The following is a 19,015-nucleotide window of genomic DNA, read 5'->3' on the forward strand; positions in this document are numbered from 1 at the left end:
GCCAACATTTCTAATAATGTTCCATGAAAAAAATGACACCCAACAGAAAAATGTTGAAAAAATATTTTTAAATGTACCTGTTTACAGATAAATGATTAAGACATTTTTTTTTTTGTTTTCTAAGTCATTACTTTTTATTTTGAAAAATCTGTCAAGCTCTTCATGTCACTGTGAGAGCTTGCATGTTTAATGAGAAGCAGCTTTATCATGACATGCTTGGAAGGGAACAAGTTCTCAGCCTGTGAGATCTTATCATTCCTTTGACTGTGATGTTTCTCTTGATGAGCAGATTTAAAAAGGGTGGAGGGACAGGCATGCTAGAAACTGTGGCAGTCATCTAAATGTCAAAAATAAAACCAATATACCACTTTCACTTTCTCTACTTTTTTGCTTTGTCTTTCTCTTGAATCTCAGTTTCCCTAAACAGCTTCTCAGTGCCTGGATCCCCCAAGAACAGACCTGAAATCACACAAGCAGCTGAATAGGAGAATCCCAGTGGATGTTCTGGTCCACCCAGAGTTCTGTAGCTTGCCAAAACTTGAACCAAGAATAAAACATGGAAAGAAACTGCCTGAAGTGTGAAGGAGATAACAAGGAAGGGCTGCTGGGAGTATGCACATGCCCCTAAACAGCTGTGAAATATTCTCTCAGCTGTTGACCTAGGCTGCCAAGATGTCCTTTCCAGCTTCTGACTGGTTGGTCCTCCAGTCTCTCAGAGAGCTCTTGCCCAAATGTTATATCTATATCTGTAACTTCCCTTTGCTTAACTCTAAATCATCAAGAGAAGACCACAGGTAGCCCATAGCCCAAAATTAAATAAACACATCATCTGACTTGGTGTGTGTTAGAATTGAGTGGGAAAGAAAAGATAAAAGCCTTACCTTGTGTAAGGCAAGCCTACACAACTCCATTTCCAACACAGTCAGTGAGACACTGAGTGGTACAGGAGACAATGAGGGGCATGTGAATGGGCCACAGCCTCTGAGTGGACTTGAACAGAAAAACGCCTTCATTTGGGTTGTATCTCCCACCCCTTGTTTAAAGCACCATTAATTTGTTAATCTATGTCAGCACCTTATCCCCAGGCAGAACAGTCAACCATCTAACCATTTTAAACAAGGAGGAGGAGATGGAAGCAGGATCAGAAGGAGAAAATCCAGGACCCCAGAAAGAGTGAACTTAGATGATCACATTTTTGTCAATGTCCTACTCCTTGAGACCATCTACCTGGTCTACTCAGCCAGAGTAATATACTTGTTGTTGTTGAGGTCATAGGTCTTGAAGACGCGTGTGGTGCAGAGTTCCATGGGGATGAGGGGAGTGTGCAGTGGTATCAGCTCAATATTGGACGGGCCCTCATTGATGGGGTACTAGTCCAGCTGGCAAAAGTGCAAGCAGACAATACAACATATAGATGTTGTAATTCTTCTCGAAATCTTGGGCCAACAGCTCCATAAGGTAGACATCTCTGGACTCCAGACACTTCTCATTTTCATAGATCTTCACATGTAGCTTCTGCTTCTGCTTCTCACTGAGGAGGATATTGGCCTTGTCTTTCTCATACAAGGTGACCAGGATGTTATTTTTTATTATTATTAAGAAATTTCTATTAATTTTACATACCAACCATAGATCCCCCTGTCCTCCCTCCTCCTGCTCTCAGCCTTCCCCCCATGCACCCTCCATTCCCCCCTAGCCCACCCTCACTCCCATCTTCTCCAAGGCAAGGCCTCCCATAGGGAGTCAGCAGAGCCTGGTATCTTCAGTTGAGGCAGGTTCAAGCCCCTCCTCTTGCACTAACGCTGTATAAGGCATCACACCATAGGCACTGGACTCCAGAAAGTCCACAGGGAGGGATCCTGGTCCCATTATCAGTGTGCTCCTTAGCCACATTAAGCTACACAACTGTCTTGCCTATGCAGAAGGCCCACTTCCATGGAGGCTCCACAGCTATTTGCCCATAGTTCATGATTTCCCACTAGTTTGGTTTGGTTGGCTCTGTACATTTCCTCATCCTGATATTGACAGTCCCCCACCCCTTGCTCATAGATAGAATCCCTCTTCTGTCTCTTCGACTGGACTCCTAGAGCTCAGCCTGGTGCTTGGCTTTGGATCTCTGCATCTGCTTACATCAATTACTGGATGAAATCTCTATGACGACAGTTAGAGTACCAGGACATTCTTGAGCTAGTCAGAAATGCTCAAAGGGAACTCTGTCAGCTCAGAATCCAAGCAGAGGGTGATGTATTTTTATGGCCTAATGTAGTCCATGTGGAGCCTTGCTATTTTGACAGCTTCTTTAGAGTAATAATTTATGTACCATAAAGTAGGAGCTATTAATTGTAAACTTCAAGAAACTTGAGTGAATACATTGTTGACCAAGCAACCTCATAATCTACTATCATGTCTGCCTGTCTGTCTGTCTTTCTGTCTATCTATCTATCTATCTATCTATCTATCTATCTATCTATCTATCTACCTACCTACCTATCTATCCATCCATCTATCTTATTTATTAATCTTTAGACAAGATTTAAGTATCTCAGGTTGGCCTAAAACTACCTAAGTCACAGAGGATGACCTTGAACTTCTGATCTGCCTGACTCTAGACCCCAAGTCCTGATATTATAGCTGTGTACTACCACTCCTGGTTTATGCTATGTTGATGACAGAAGCCAGCCTTCCTGCATGTCAGGCAGGCACTCTAACACTTAAGCCAAATTCCTAACATCACATACAACTTATAAAACTTCAATAACTGCAAATAATCTCTGACATTAATTTGCAAATCACTCTTACATATTTCCTCAAGCAAACACTAGTCTTTCTCCAATGGTGTCTATACCTTTCCATTAAAAAAGAGGTTCAGCATAGATTAACTCATTAAGCAAGGTCACCTACTCAGTGTGGCTTCTGACATTCTGCATCATGCTTGAGTCTATCTGCACCACTTCATTAAAGATTTGCTTCATTTTAAAACATATATATGTGTGTGCATATGTGCACATGAGTACAGTGTCCTCAGAAGCAAGAAGTGATAGGTAGTTGTGAGCCCAGCCACCTGACAATGTGGGTTCTGAAAATGGAACCCATGTCCTCTGCAATAGCAAGACCAATACACGCTCTTAACCAGTGAGCAATCTCTCTAGCCACATTCCACTTATCAATTGCACTAAGATTGTTGAAGATGAGTATACCACAATATGATGTACTAGCTTGTTTTGTCTGGTTTCTAGTTTGGAGTTCTCACAAGTAGCATTGAATCTATATACTTTTTCAAGTCTTTGTACTTGCATTTATTTTGTGGGTTGGGAAAAAGTACCGCAGGGTAGAAATGCTGGACAATGTGGGAAGAAATTATTCAACTTGTGAGGAAATTGTCACACTGTTTTCTAGGTATCAGCATCATTGGGTATTTCTGCCAACAGTGCCTAAGATGTGTGTGTGTGTGTGTGTGTGTGTGTGTGTGTGTGTGTGTGTGTGTGTGTGAATGTGCAAGTATGTGCCATACCTTATGTGTGGAGGTCAGAGGACAACTTGCTGGAGTCAGTGCTGACCTTCATCTTGTGGATTCCATGGAAATAACTCAGGTTATCAGGCTCAGGGTCAATTGGTTTCACTGGTTGAGTCATCTGGCCAGACCTTAGCTGTGCTCTCTTGATAGAACCATCAAACAAGCTCTTTAAATTCAATACAGCACAGGGTCCACCTTGACAGAGCCTCAGTAATTCTTCTAGTTGCTCTTCCAGCTTCTTGTAGCCAATATGCAAATTGATACCAGAAGGCCGGGTAGGCTGCCAACAGACCTTCCCTACTCTTCGTTATCTTAGACCAAATTCTCAAGGTCTCTGGTCCCACAGAATATCCCCCACTGCCCTTCCCTTCCCACTTCATCACTGTGTCCCATCCACTAACCTGGGCAGGCACCCCCTGCTCAACTACAGGCCATACCTATCAGAAGACAAACTAGATGCCCATGGACCTTCCCCACTCTATTACACCAGACACAATTCTCAGGGTCACCTCTAGCATTTTGCAACAGCAAACCATGGGCAGCTCCCCCACCTCAGCTGTCCCAATGCATGCCTCCTGTGGGTGCCGCAGACTGTCTCCCCAAGAACCCCCTTACCCCTAGTTTCCAATACTAGCAAGCATTCCCCCATGAACACACCAGCTGAGCAGACCAGAAAAAACAGGCAACACACTCTCTGAAAATCCAGAGAGGACACAGAAGCCAAGGGGCAAAATTCACACTCAGCCAAGACAAACCCAGATATCAGCACCTAGACCTATAATCATTTGCAAACCCATATGCCTAGATGCCAGAACAAGAACACAATCAATAACAGCCAGTGCAATATGTCTCCACCAGAGTCCAGCTATCCTACCACAGTAGGTCCAGCATACCTGAAGTACAAGAAGAAGGCCTCAAAACCAACTATATGAAGGTGATAGATGTGCATGAGGAGGGATGAATAAATCTTTCAAAGAAAACCTGGATTACACAAACATTTGGAGAAAACAAAATGGTTCAAGATCTGAAATGGACATAGAAGCAATAAAGAAAACCCAAACCAAGGGAATCTTGGAAATGAAAAATGTAGGAATGAAAACAGGAACTACAAAGGCAATCTTCACCAAAAGAATCAAGAGATGGAAGAGAGTATCTCAGACACTGAAGATACTATAGAAGTAATAGATATATTGGTCAAAGAAAATGCTAAATCTAAAAGCTTCCTGATACAAAACATCCATGAAATCTGGGACACTAAGAAAAGACCAAACCTAAAAGTAAATATAAATAAAAATAGAGGAAAAAGAAGAATTCCAGCCAGACTGAGAAAGAAATCAGGGAAACAACAACTTTCACAAATTATATAAAATATCCTGGTGCAACTCTAACCGAAAAGGCAAAAGACTTGTATGATAAACACTTCAGTCTTTGAAGAAAGAAATTGAGGATGTCAGAAGATGGAAAGATCTTTCATGTTCATCAATTGGTAGGATTAATATAGTAAAAATGGCCAGCCTACTAAAAGCAATCTACAAAGTCTAAGCAATCCCAATCAAAATGCCAACACAATTTATTACAGACTTTGCAAGGACAATTTTTAACTTTATATAAAAAAATAAAATAAAACAACCAGGACAGCCTAAATAATAAATGAACTGATGGAGGCATCACCATCCCTAATATCAAATTGTACTACAGAACCTTAATAACAAAAACAGCATGATATTGGCATAAAAACAGACATGGTGATTAATAGAATCAAATTGAGGTCCCAAACACAAATCCACACATTCATGGACAATTGATTTATAAAGTAGTCAGAAATACACACTGGAAAAAAAGACAGTATCTTCAACAATAGTGCTAGTAAAATTGGATATCTGCATATAGAAGAATGCAAAGATATCCTTATTTATCACTCTAAACAAAACTCAAGTCCAAGTAGATCAAAGACTTCAGCATAATACAAGATACACTGAACCTGATAGAAGAGAAAGCAGGGAATATCTTTGAAGACATTGGCATGGAAGACAACTTCGTGAACAGAACTCCAATAGCACAGGCATTAAGATCAACAATTAATAAATGGGACCTCATGAAACTGAAAAGCTTCTGTAAGGCAAGGCAAATGACACAGTCAACTGCACAGAGAGATCCTACAGAATGGAAAAAGATTTTTTTTTTTACCAACTCCGAATCTAATAGAGGTCTAATATCCAAAACATATAAAGAGCTTAAGAAACTAGATATTAAAATAAAACAAATAGTCCAATTTCAAAATGGGGTACAGATATAAACAGAATTAACAACAGAGGAATCTAAAATGGCTGAGAAACCCTTAAAGAACTGCTCAGCATCCTTAGCCATCAGGGAAATGCAAATCAAAACTACTTTGAGATTCCATCTTACACCTGTGGAATGGCTAAGATCAATAACACAAGTGACAGCCCATGCTGTGGAGGAGGTGGAGCAAGGGGAACACTCCTCCATTGCTGGTGGGAGTGCAAACTTGTACAGCTACTATGGAAGTCAATATGGTGGTTCCTCAGAAAACTGGAAATTGATCTACATCAAGACCCCAAAACACTCAATCCTAGCACAAGGATATTTGCTTAAACATATTCATAGTGGCTTTATTCACAATAGCCAGAAACTAGAAATAACCAAGATGTCCCTCAAGCAAAGGATGGATAAAGAAAATATGGCACATTTACAATGGAGTATTATTACTCAGCAGTTTTAAAAAAGTGATATCATGAAATTTGCAGACAAATGGGTGGAACTAGAAAGAAATTATTGTGAGTGAGGTAACCCAGACCCAGAAAGACAAATATGGTCTGTGTTCATCTATAAGTGGATATTATCTCTTAAGTAATTGATAATCAAGCTACAACCCACAGACCCAGAGTTGCTAGATAAATTGGAGGTGTCTAGGGAGGACACATGGATCTCCCTGAGAAGGAGAAATAGTATAGATCCCGCAGGTGGACTTGGGGTGGAAAGGGATGGAAGCAGGAGTGATCAAGTAGAGGTGGGGGTGGGGAAATGATACCAACCTACCCACAAAACCATCGACCTACAGTCTGTCCTTTCTGCATGATGTACTGGGGCAGTGCTGGCACAGAACATTTAGGAGTGACAACAAATATCTGATTCAAGGGCCTACTCTTTCCTCACACTGCTTTGATGACCAGAAACTGGAGACTGGATAGCCAGAGACCTAGGATAAAACCAAACATGACCGGTCTTTAAAAAAATGTCACTGAAATAATCCATAATGACATTCTGCTATATTAATAGGTTGGTGCCTTGTCCATTCATCACCAGAGAGGCTTCCTCCAGCACCAAACATTAGCAGGTACAGACACACACAGCCGTACATTGTGGAAAGAGAGTCTAAATTGGAGATTTCTATCTGTTCTTCTCCTGACAGCTTGTGGGAATCCCGTGGAGGAAGGGGAGAAAATATTGTAGGAATCAGAAGGAATGGAGGAGATATGATCTACCAAATCAGTTAAGCAGGGCCCATATGGGCACACAGAGTCTGGAAAGGAAAGCATAGAGACTGTATGGATCTGCACCAGATCCTCTGTGTATATTTTGGCTGTTACCTTGGTGTTTTTGTGGGAGCAGGTGTGTCTCCAAGTCTTTTACCTGCTTGTGAGACTATTTTTGTCCTATTGAGTTGCTTTGTCCAGCCTAGGTATGAGAGCTTTTGCCTTGTCTTTTGTTTTGTCCTGTTTGGCTGTCATCTTTTGGAGGCCTGCTCTTTTCAGAAAGGAAAATGGAGGGGGAGTAGATCTAGGGGGAGGGGAGGTAGGGAAGATGCTAGGAAGAATGGAAGGAAGGGAAACTCTAGTTGGGTTGTACTGTATGAGAGAACAGCCTATTTTCAATGAATGAAAAAGAGAAAATCTAAAATGTGTAAAAATTTGTGAAAGTCCCACAGACTAGGAAATGAAACCCATCTTTTCCTCTTTTTTTGTTGCCATTCATACATACATCATTTTTCATGAAGTGACTTGATTTTGAATTTTTGTTTGTTGTCTACTAATTTGGTAATTTTTTTTACTAAGGTCTTCATATTTTTCCTTAAATTAATTTGGATAATTTGTATTTTTCACTTATTTCTCACTATTTTTGAATTAAAATGGTTGTTAATATTCACATATTGTCCTTTTACAGAAATATCTGTAATCATGTCCCTTTTCTTTGTCAGGGTTATATTTCTCCTAGAAAGGGTTTTTTTAATTCATTTCTTTTAATTTTTAAAGACTGAGAAGTGTTAGCAATTTTATCAACTTTTCTAATTTTTTGAAAACATCACTACTTATTGTGCCCATGCCGGTCTGTTTTAAAAAACATTTTTTTTTTTTTTTGGTTTTTCAAGACAGGGTTTCTCTGTGTATAAAAAAAACACTCTTAAAATTATTATAATTATGTAATTTTCCCCTTCCCCTTTCTCTCTCCAACCATTCCATTCCCCTTGATCTTGCTTCAACTCATGGTTCTTTTTGATTGATTGTTGTTGTATCACATACACACCACACACACACACACACACACACACACACACACACACACACACACACATACCTGTATAGTGTTTTTCTACACATATAAATACAACCAACTCTGTATGATGTCACTTGTATGCGTATTTTTTCAAGGATGACCAGTTGGTATTACATAACCAATTGGTGAGCTCTTGCATATGGAAGACTACTTCTCCTTCCATCTTTGTCCAGGGTTGCGGTCTCCTGAGCTTTCATCCCTCACACACCTTAGTGTGTTTATTGGTGTCATCCTTGTTCTGGTCTTGTTTAGACAGGCATGTTGGTGAGACTCCATGGATATAGCTTTTCTAATATTTTTAGGAGATACAGCCTCACAGCAAAATTCCTGTTCCTCTGGCTATTACAATCCTTCTGCTCCCTCTTCTGCAATGATCCCTGAGCTTCAGGTGCAGGAGTTGCTTTGTAGATGTGCCCTTTAGGATTGGGCTCCACAAGCCTGCATTTTGATTGGCTGTGATTTTCTGCAATGGTTTCCATCCCTTTCTAAGAGAAGTTACCTTGATGAGGGGTGAAGCAGACTTGTCTGTGGACATGTAAGGTACCTATTTAGAATTTAACTAGGAATGATACAGGTTTAATATAGTGGTGATTATAGCGTTCTCCTCTAAAAGCCATGATTTCTTTATCCCTGAGTGTTTGGCTAAGCTTCCAGTATCAGGCATGATTTCCTTGTTGAGCTTGTCATCAGTCCTGTTTGAGAGCTGTTGGTTACTTCCAAGGTATGGACAACACTAATGCACCCTTAGTGTTATCCTGATATGATGGGTGTTGTTATTCATAAATGTCATAACTACTTAGGGTTTGGGTTGCTTCCCTTCTTTGGAAGCTTGCACTGGGACCTTCTGGTAACATGAAAGGTAGTCCACAAGGAAGAGGCATTCAGGTTTAATCCAGCTTGGATCCTCTGGGTCCTATGTCCAACAGTTATGATGTCTTCAACAATAGGGACTTATTTCCATGTCTGAGGGGCACCAAGGGCAATAACAATAGGTTGTGATGATATAAGAGACTCTTAGACAACCCTGACCAAGAGTTCAAAAAGGGTTTCTCTTACCTGGTGTTCAGAGTTTTAATAAGTTTGCGGTTCTTGGTGGGGAGCATTATCAGCCCAGGTTGGAGGGGGAAAGTGTATACATAAATAAATATATGTATGTATATTATAGATATTTTTAGGTAAATAGAGGATGCTGATTCCTTATGACTTTCTCAGACATTCTTATTGTTATTTTATCCTCCTCCCTCCTTTTTCAGGCTGGGTTTGAACTCACAACTCCCTTGCTTCAATTGCTCAAGTGCAAAGCAGTGTAATTGCAGGCAGGACCACAATGCCGAGCTCTAGTGTTCTACATCTTTTCCATTATTTACAAGCAGATATTTGCTTTTTAATTATTTATAATTGCATTGAATTTTATTTCTGTAGAGTTTGTTTTTAAATAGAATTGGAATGGTGTGTTTTCTTTTGTGCTTAAAACTATTTCTCTCTGAGTACCACTTTAGTAGAATTTCATAAATGTTGGCATTTAGTGTTCTCAATCAAATTCACATCAATGCTTTGTCTAGTATCTCTCATGAGACCTTCCTTGACAATGGACTTAGAAATTTATGGCTTAGCTTTCAACTCATCAAGGTTTACCAAATAGCCCCTGTGATGCTGCTCCAATTCTGCAAGGTTCATAGAAGACACTCTTGAGGATTCACATCCTTCAAAATATATTGACACTGTAGTTAGTGTCTCAAATATAGTGTTTGAAATGGTTCCAATATATTTTCAGATTCTTCATTTCTGCTTACTTATTTTTATTTTATCAATTATAGAGAGATTATTAAAAAGCTAGTTATACTTATTAAAGCTTCTCTACTTTCTAGTTCTGTCAGATTTTTGCTTAATGAATATTTTTTGAATGAAAATTAGATTTTCCTAGAAAATAAAATATATTCTGACTGTGCTTTTCCTCTTTCAGCTCCTCTAAGATCCTCTCTGCATCCTTACTTAACCAAAGTAACACCCTTTCTTAACACTCTTTATTTTTCTCTCCGATTATGATATAAACAGGCATAATAATAATAATAATAATAATAATAATAATAATAATAATAATTGATAAAATAAAATCAAACAAAACAGAATAGGACAAAACAAACAAACCACAGAAAATGAGCCAAAGAAAGATCTGAAGACACATGTAGAGGTGTAGAGACACACACAGAAATTTGATAAAACACACAACTGGAAATCATAATGTGCATGCAAAGGAACTGTAAGAAAGAAAAAAAAAAAGAGCCCTGTCAATGCATTCTGAGACAATGAACCTCTAAATATACCACTGAGTTTGTTTTGGCCATCTGCTGCTGGGCATGGGTCATGGCCTTAAGAATGGTTTGTATACTCAGGGAGATTCCATTGGAGTAAAATGATTTTTCAGTTGTAGATAGCTTCTGGGTTAGAGATGTGGGCTTGTGTCCACTTCTCCTCAATTGAAACCTAATACAATAGAAACTTTCTAAAGTACATATACATATGAAGGTGATCTAAATGGTATTGCTATGTAACAGGAGAGACAGAGTCTCCACTGGACAACGTTTGTCACCAAGTGAAGCTTCCATTCTTAAGACTCAATTTCATCTAATCTAGTTGTTGGCCAAAGGAGCCTCATGGGGAACACCAGACAACCTAGGATATTGCTCTCGGCAAGCCTATGGTAAGGTCATATTGCCAAAGACAACATCTACAGAGCTCATTAAATATAGCAAAGTCAAGCTAGTGTCTTTCTTTACCTTTAGTGACTAGTTAGGATTCATGGTACTGGAGGGCACTGTGTATGCTACCAAAAGAAAAAGGTAGAAATGAACTCAGCTAAAAACTCTTCCATCTACAATGGTTATCTGTTTGCAAGATGTGCTAATGCATCAGTGGTACAAAGCTTATATATGTAACCAACCAATATTCTATTGCTAAATGGTCCACTCCATGAGATAGAACCCATCATTAACACTGATTGGCCAGTAGCCAGGCAGGAAGTATAGGCAGAACAAGCAGAGAACAGGATTCTGGGAGTAGAAGGCTGAGGCAGAGAGAGACTGCCAGCTGCCGCCATCACAAGGAGGTAAGTAAGGTACTGGTAAGCCACAACCTATGTGGCAAAGTATAGATTAATAGAAATGGGTTAATATAAGATAGAAGAACTAGATAACAAGAAGCCTGCCACGGCCATACAATTTGTAAGCAATATAAGTTTCTGTGTGTTTACTTGGTTGGGTCTGAGTATCTATGGGCCTGGTAGGTGAAAGAGATTTGTCCTGACTGTGGGCCAGGCAGGAAAACTCTACCTACAGCTTCCCCCGAAGTAGATGGGATGTAATAAAGAGACCTACAATTAGACAAAAGAGAGAAGCAGAGAGAGAAGCTTTCAGGACACCCAGTCATAAATGCCATGTCTCCATTAATTCTATCCCCTTAAGGCTCAGAGAACCTTGTAGAGAAAAGGTAGAAATATTGTAAGAACCAGAGGGCATGGAGGACACCAAGGAGATAAGGCCCTCTAAACACAGCAGGGCTAGTGCATATATGAACTCATAGAGACTGTGGCAGCCTGTACAAGGCCTACACAGGTGTCAGCTTAATGAGATCCCAGTGTTTATGGAATCTAAAAGCTCTACATTTAGGTACACAATAGATATTTATAATTTCCTCATATATTGACTACATTTTTATTAAGAGAGCATTCTTTATAACTGGCACTCCTCCTGCTTTACAATGTATTTTGAGGAGCTGGGGAAATAAATGACTCAGTGTGGAAACATGTTTGTTGCCCAAGACTGAGGTCTGGAGTCCAACTCCCCAGCACCCATGGGAAAGCTGGGCAGGTTTTGTGGACTCTCAGTAATCCAAGAGCTCCAGGAAGACTAGAATATTTACCTGTCACACCCACGTGCAGATACACACGCATGCTTGCCACATCCACATGTATATACACACACATGTATGCATACCTTCACATAAATGCAACCACATACATGCAAATATGCATACAAACGCACTGTATACACATGCAAGCAAGAAATAAAGCATTCTTGTGTTGATTTGAATTAAGACATTATAACTTTCTTAGATATAATTACTACTTGACATAAATAGAAACCAAGGCCTTTTTGTTTTTTCCAATACAAAATGAATCTCATTTCCCAAAGTGATATCACAAGCTCTGGTATTTATCCATTCTGTCATCTCCCTCTTTCTGATTAGAGTGTTCAGGAGGATGGATTTATGTTTGTTCTTTTGCCTTTTTCATGCTGCACATGCTATTTTATTTCCTTTTTAATCATAATGCTCCTTCTTTTTCTTTTAAATAAATATTTGTTTTAACATTTCATTTAATATCTATTTAATATTTAACTCTTCTATGAGATGTGTGTGACTGATTCATTGTGGGTGTGGGTGTGTGTCATCAACAGATGACTCCATTCATCAGTGTTATCCATCTGTCTGTCTAGGTTTCAGAGAGACAATAATCAGGTTCAATGTATCACAGTCTCCTTCTGGCTACAGGCCTAACTGACTGCAGCAGAATACCTTCCCATAAATAACATCAACATGCTCAGTTAGAAATCAGACAAGATTTCTAATCCCCATGGTACTCTAAATTTCAAGGAATAGATATCACATTTCTTTAAGGGTAATTTACTAGACAGGCTTACACATTACAAACTGGTGTTCTAATAATGGTAATCTGTGCACTGCAGAATCTGAAAATCTCAATGTAGTAGCCTCTATGTCCACAAGGCTGGATCTCAGCAGTCACAACTTGAAACACTAATCCTGGGGGTTTTCTGGAAAGCTTCTTGTACTCAGACTGTGTGGGAAGACTAAGGACACTAGATTCCTATGGCATCAAAGACAGTGGCAACAGCAGCAACAGGTCTGATTCGCTCACCAGCAAAAATGATGGCAGACAATACTATTTTTCCCTGGGCTTTATATCTGAGCTACGAGAGTAACACAGTACTTACCCAATGGGAAGGTCTTCTCACCTTATTTATCTTTCCTGGAAATGTCTTCACTGACTCATCCAAAGTTGAGTGCTTCCAGGTCCAATCGTGTTTATTACCAAAATTAACCATCACAATAGATATGCTCTAAAGCATGGATTTGAAGTAAGTTCCAAGTGGGCTGTTAACTATGAGCCACACACTGAATGTGTTCTACACCATCACAGCCCACTGAAGACTTTTAATACAGGGAGAACATGTTTTATTATACACTTACAAAGACAAAGCTGTGGCTATTTGCATTCAACAACAAGCCACAACCTTATGTGGAAAATGTATTCTGTTATTTATGCTATATATATCTAAATCTTAAATAAGAACAAATGAAAAGATTCATTTCAAGCAATTTTGTTAAACACATATTTATGGGATAGAAGAGTGCCTCCAAGGCATTATTCTCACTGCGTTAAGGACACGTCATGAATTTTTTAACTACTTAATAATGCATTTGCTTCAGGGGTGACTCCATTTAATAAATCATATAAGTTGTAATGAATTCTATCACACATTTATGTGGTGAGAGATATTCCAATATCTTAAGTACTACTTTCTAAAGAAGTTTTATATAACCAAGAGGAAAAGGAACAAGAAAACATTCTCATACAATAAAAATGTTCAAAGAAACACATCCAAAAGTCCCTCTAAACCAAGAGGAACAAATTCAGGAGTAGATTGTGAGATGACTTGTAATTCTTTGTGTGGTGTCATGGTTTCTTTTTCAATTGCTGTAACAAAGTACCCTAAAAGAATCATCTTAAGCAAGGAAAGGTTCATTTTGGTTCACAGTCATGTAGGGAAATCATAGTGGGAACTGCTCACATCACACCCAGAGGGTGATGAGTGCAGGCTACTGCTCAGTTCCCTTTATTCTATGCAGTTCAGGAATCCTGCCAGGGTGGAAGGTTCTTTCCACCTTAGTTAACATGATCCACCTAATCCCCCACAGACGAGGCCAGAGGCTCCTGTTCCAGGTGATTCTAGATTTTGTCAGGTTGGCAATTAATACTAAATATCACACACAATAAGCTACCTTCAAAGCAAAGAACATATACACTGAAACACTGTAACTTAGACAAAAGTCAGGAATGTTCATTCTCAGTAATGACAGAAAAATTCTTGCACCAAGAATCCAGCAATTTACTATGGAGTGAAATGTGAAACTATGGGTCAGACATGGGACCATAAGCAAATTATAAGTTACAAAATAGCATGCTTGTGGAAAAATACCCAGGACAGCTTCCAAACTTCAAAAACAAGATCTTAAGTATATAAACACTAATCTTGAACAGCCTAACTCAAACTGGTGAGTAAATTGTAATTTGAATAATGAACATATTTCTGGCAAGAATGGCATGGGATGGCACTATGCAGAGTCTAAGCTAGAGGCTGAATGTGAGTCCCAATGAGCACACAGCCATTCTTTCTGTCCAGTGAAGGATAATCTGTTGTAGTCTGTGTTCAGGAGGATAAGACCACATGAATGTAGTTTTCACAATTCTTCTTTGATGTACATTTTTTTAAACCTATGGTTTGTAACTTCTTATAATATGATATTTATTCTTGATCATCAAATCAGTGAACTCAAAACTTGTTCCGGGTGGATCTGTGAGCACATTTCCAGGAATGATTAACAGAGTAGAGAAGACCTCTCCCAGAGTACATAACAACTTCTAGCAGGGGTCTAGACCTAAGCAAGAGAGAAAAGCAGTGGCATTTGCGTGCCTGCATTTGCCATTTGTTGGCAAGTATGTCTGTCCTGGTGTTACTCCTGCCACTGGTGTCTCTGGACATCAGAACATTATTTAACCTTTATGTGGATTCAGGACAAAGAAGCCTCCAGGAATCCTCCATGCCAGATTGGCCCTTCTGAAGAACCCAGGCTGTTGTTGGACTACTCAGCCTGAATTATGTATGCCAATCTAATAAATTCCTTTTTATAGTATATATTCATTGTATTCATCCTATTCCCCTAAGGACACATAATACATATAGATTTAATTTTAACAATTTTATCAAATGTCCAAAGACTTGGGAACTATAACTCCCTTGCTATATTCTAAGATTGTGGTATTATACTCCTTTTCACAATAATCTGTAAAATGCAAACTATGTAGTCAATGCGTGTTTCAGCTAAAATGAAACTAGATAATTAAATACACAAAAAGATAAAAATGTCTGCTTCCAATTTACCTATCCACAATGATATAACTAACTAAATATGCTCAGTTTGGTGAAAATTATGTCAATGTTACACAACCCAGCAAGAAACTCAAACATGATAAACTTGTTTTTCTCTTACTTATCAACTTAATAGACATATTAGGCAACATTCTGCTGAAATAATTCCATTAGCTGATATAATCAAGGGCTACACTGACATGATCAAGTTGGATACATATGTGCAGATGCCTTTGGAGGCCAGAAAATGGTGTTGGATTCCCTGGAGCTGGAGTTACAGGCAGTTGTGTGCTGCCCTGTGTAGGTGCTAGGAACAATATTCTGGGAATCTATCTATAGTTCTCTGGAAATATCAGTATCTGCTCTTAATTGCTGAGTCATCTTTCCAGCTACCTAGAACTAGTTTCTTAATTTTTATATTTGTGCATCACAAATGGGGTATGTCTCATCTGTTGAAGTGGGGAGAGTTTTCTCATACTCCATTTGAAATTTGGAGTCTTGGCAGTCTCCTCAGTTCATTTTGCCTCCATTGATAAATGACCATAGTCACTAGAAGTGAAGCAGCAAGGATAGAGTTCTGACCTCTATGCATGACTGGCAGTAGCACCCGGAGCTAATGGCTGTGGAGCAGCAGCCTTTTATTGCTCTTCCAACTTAGGACATATGTTGGGACAGTAAAAGCAAATGCAGTGGGAGCTATTGACATTGTATGTTTTTGCCTTATGCATTTTTTTCTCATTAAGTGACTCTGCAGAAACAATGAAGGAATAGTCTTTTTTTTTTTTTCCATTTGACATGCCATCACTCCAAGGTGGAAGCCAGACAATAGTTTCTGTTTTAAGAAACCACATGAGCTGAGGGTTACCTTGGTGGTTAAAATACATGACACACAATCATGATAGCTGGAGTTTGTGTCCCTATAGTGTGTGTGTGTGTATGTGTGTATGTGTGTGTGTGTGTGTGTGTGTGTGTGTGTGTGTGTGTGTGTGTGTGTGTTGTGTGGGCATACAAATTGACTAAGTGAAACTAGACATATGGAAGAGGTCTGGATTTGCCTGCCTCAAAAGCTAAGTTGGAAGAGTGGTCCATAGTGACTCGCAGTGTCTATCTCAGGCCTCTACATGTACACCTAAACACATGTGTGCCCACACATGTGCGAACACATGATTGTACACCACATACATGTGAAAATGGAAAGAGAAAAGAAATACCTGGGCTTCAGCTATTAGAGTCTAAGTTCTGGGGAAAATGTGTCTCCTAAGCAAATGCTACAGTATCAGGTAAAGACATCCTTATGGAAAGGCACATACCAGCAAACCTTAGGGAATTTTGTACATATAATGTTTCTAAAAGCATGTGTATGTGTATATTTGTGCTCATGAGTGTACGTGACTGAAGAGGCCAGAAGAGGGCATCAGACCTTCTGTATTCAGAGTTATAAGTGGTTGTGTGTCACCTGAGACAGGAAAGCAAATTCCAGCCTCTGCAAGAGCACTATGTGCTCTTCACCACTGAGCCAACTCTCCTATCCTCACAACAAAATTTTAAACTAATTTTTCAGATGAATAGATGGCTGATATTTCCACTTATACCACTAATTTCTTAATTTTTATTGCTTATTTAACAAAATTGGACTAATTTTCCTTCAATGAAGTGCTGAGAGTTTTCTCACATTGATATTGACTAGAGAAGGATTGAGACAATCTTTTCAGTTTATTTTGCCTTCATTGGTAGATGAGCATGGTGGCTCTACCCAATCATATGTCAGGGACACTTAGCCATCCTCATTAGTCAACATGGGATTGAGAACCCATGAGGTAACTAAGAACAGCAATTTTCGCGCTAGAATGCTATGTAAAGCAAGGGACATGCAGTCCATTCATGAAGGACTTGGGAGTATAAAGTCACATAGCAGCTGCAGTGGCTGGGCCTACCAGGCCAATTAAAGTAGCCCTGAAAAATCAAAAGAGGGCCAATGAGATTGCTCAGTGGGTAAGGCCACTTGCTACCAAGCCTATGTTCTGAGTTCAACCCCTGGGACCCATACAGTTAAATCAGAAACACAACTGCTGAATGTTGTCTCTTGTCTCCACAATGTAGAATATGCACATACATACACATACACAGATTTTTTAAAATGTAAGTAATTATTTATTTTAAAATATCAGAAAAAAAAATCAGGCATCTACCTACTTCTGTACTCAGAAATTCACACTGGATAATATGTGCCATTATAGCATGCATGCAACTCATTATTATAATACCACAAATGATAAATGAAAACATAACATTGTTTACATTGTCATGAATCAGAATGAAGATAGAGAAATAAGAGAGATATATGGAACATGATGGCAAAAAATGCAAAATTCTCCAGGACCTGACAAAACTTCTGCTCTCATGAGCTCACAGCAGCTGTGGTTGCTGAACAACTACCCAAGGTCATGCTGGTCAACACTCCAACAACATTCCATCAAGGAAGGCAGAGGCACAGGTGCTCCCACATCTACCTGGGGTGCTGGGGATAGATGATGGCTTTGCTGTGGGGGATGGAGAAAGTCAGTTTTTTTAAGAGTGTGTCCCCTATTAGGCTAACCACACTCCAGTGAACAGCAGAAATTAGACTTAGTGGGTCATTATAACAGAAAACAAAAAGAAAGCAAACAAAAAACCAGAAAGCTGAGAAGAGATGGAAAACCAAATTGGGAGGAGTTACGGGAGGCATAGAGTGGTGTATATGATCAAAATTGATTATATTTATATATGAAATTCTCAATAAATTAACACAAATCTTGTGTCTATTTAAAAAAACAAGTGAAAATCTGTTTATCTATAGGAAAGATTATTTTAAACTATGAAAAATTGGGGGGGCACTTTAAGTTGAGCCATAAAGCCTGGTACACTTAGAATTTAGAAAAACGGTATAGTTACATTGTGAAAAAGAAATCTCATATGTAAAATTTGATATATATAGAGTCTGTCCCAGGTCCTTGTTAGTTCCACTTTAGTGTTTTCATGGAATTACTGAGTCCAAATCATTGAGTCTTCTTTTCTTTTTGGATCTTTTGCTGCTGTTTGTATTGTTCAACTCTAATATATTAGTGTTTGTTTTCTCTTATTATAGTTTAGTATACTATTTATATTATATTCATCTCTTAGAAGCCTGTTTGATTACTAATGAGAGACAGAAAGGGAGGGGATACAAATGGGAGCGGAGATGGTAAGGAGCTGGAAGGAGCAGGGGGAAGGAAAACCGTAGCCACTATATATTATGTGAGAAAAATATTTTCAATAAAAGGAAAAAATACAAAGAGTATTTTACAAAAAATTAACATGCTTTAGTAAGGTAGAGGAAAATTTAGTTTAGAAGGTTGGAAGTACTTTTGAATATGTAATAAACTGTGATTGAATAGTATAGAAGCTGTTTTCAACAAAATGACAACCCCTCATGCCTCAATTATATTTTTGTCTATTAATTAATTAATATATTTATTGGAAGCTTTCACATGTGCAACAACATACATGTGGATGTCTGAAGATAACCTGTGGGAACAGGTTGTTCTGCCATGTGGGATCCAAGGATCTTTCATACTTGGTGGCAGGTACCTTTACCTCTTGAGACATCTCACTAATCATCCACACCATACCATCTTAGGTTGAAGGCCTAGACTCAATTACATAGAGCATCATTATGTTCAGA

The 19,015-nt window shown here is 38.9% G+C and overlaps 1 protein-coding gene and 1 pseudogene across 4 annotated transcripts in view; both read right to left on the minus strand.

The window, feature by feature from the left end:
• Dpp10 (dipeptidyl peptidase like 10) overlaps nucleotides 1-19,015 on the minus strand; it is a 1,497,630-nt gene that overhangs the window by 474,393 nt on the left and 1,004,222 nt on the right. The window lies entirely within an intron of this gene.
• LOC118593240 lies at nucleotides 1,180-12,038 on the minus strand (annotated as a pseudogene).

The sequence above is a fragment of the Onychomys torridus genome, chromosome 11 (assembly GCF_903995425.1).
Source record: "Onychomys torridus chromosome 11, mOncTor1.1, whole genome shotgun sequence".
Taxonomy (NCBI): Eukaryota; Metazoa; Chordata; class Mammalia; order Rodentia; family Cricetidae; genus Onychomys; species Onychomys torridus.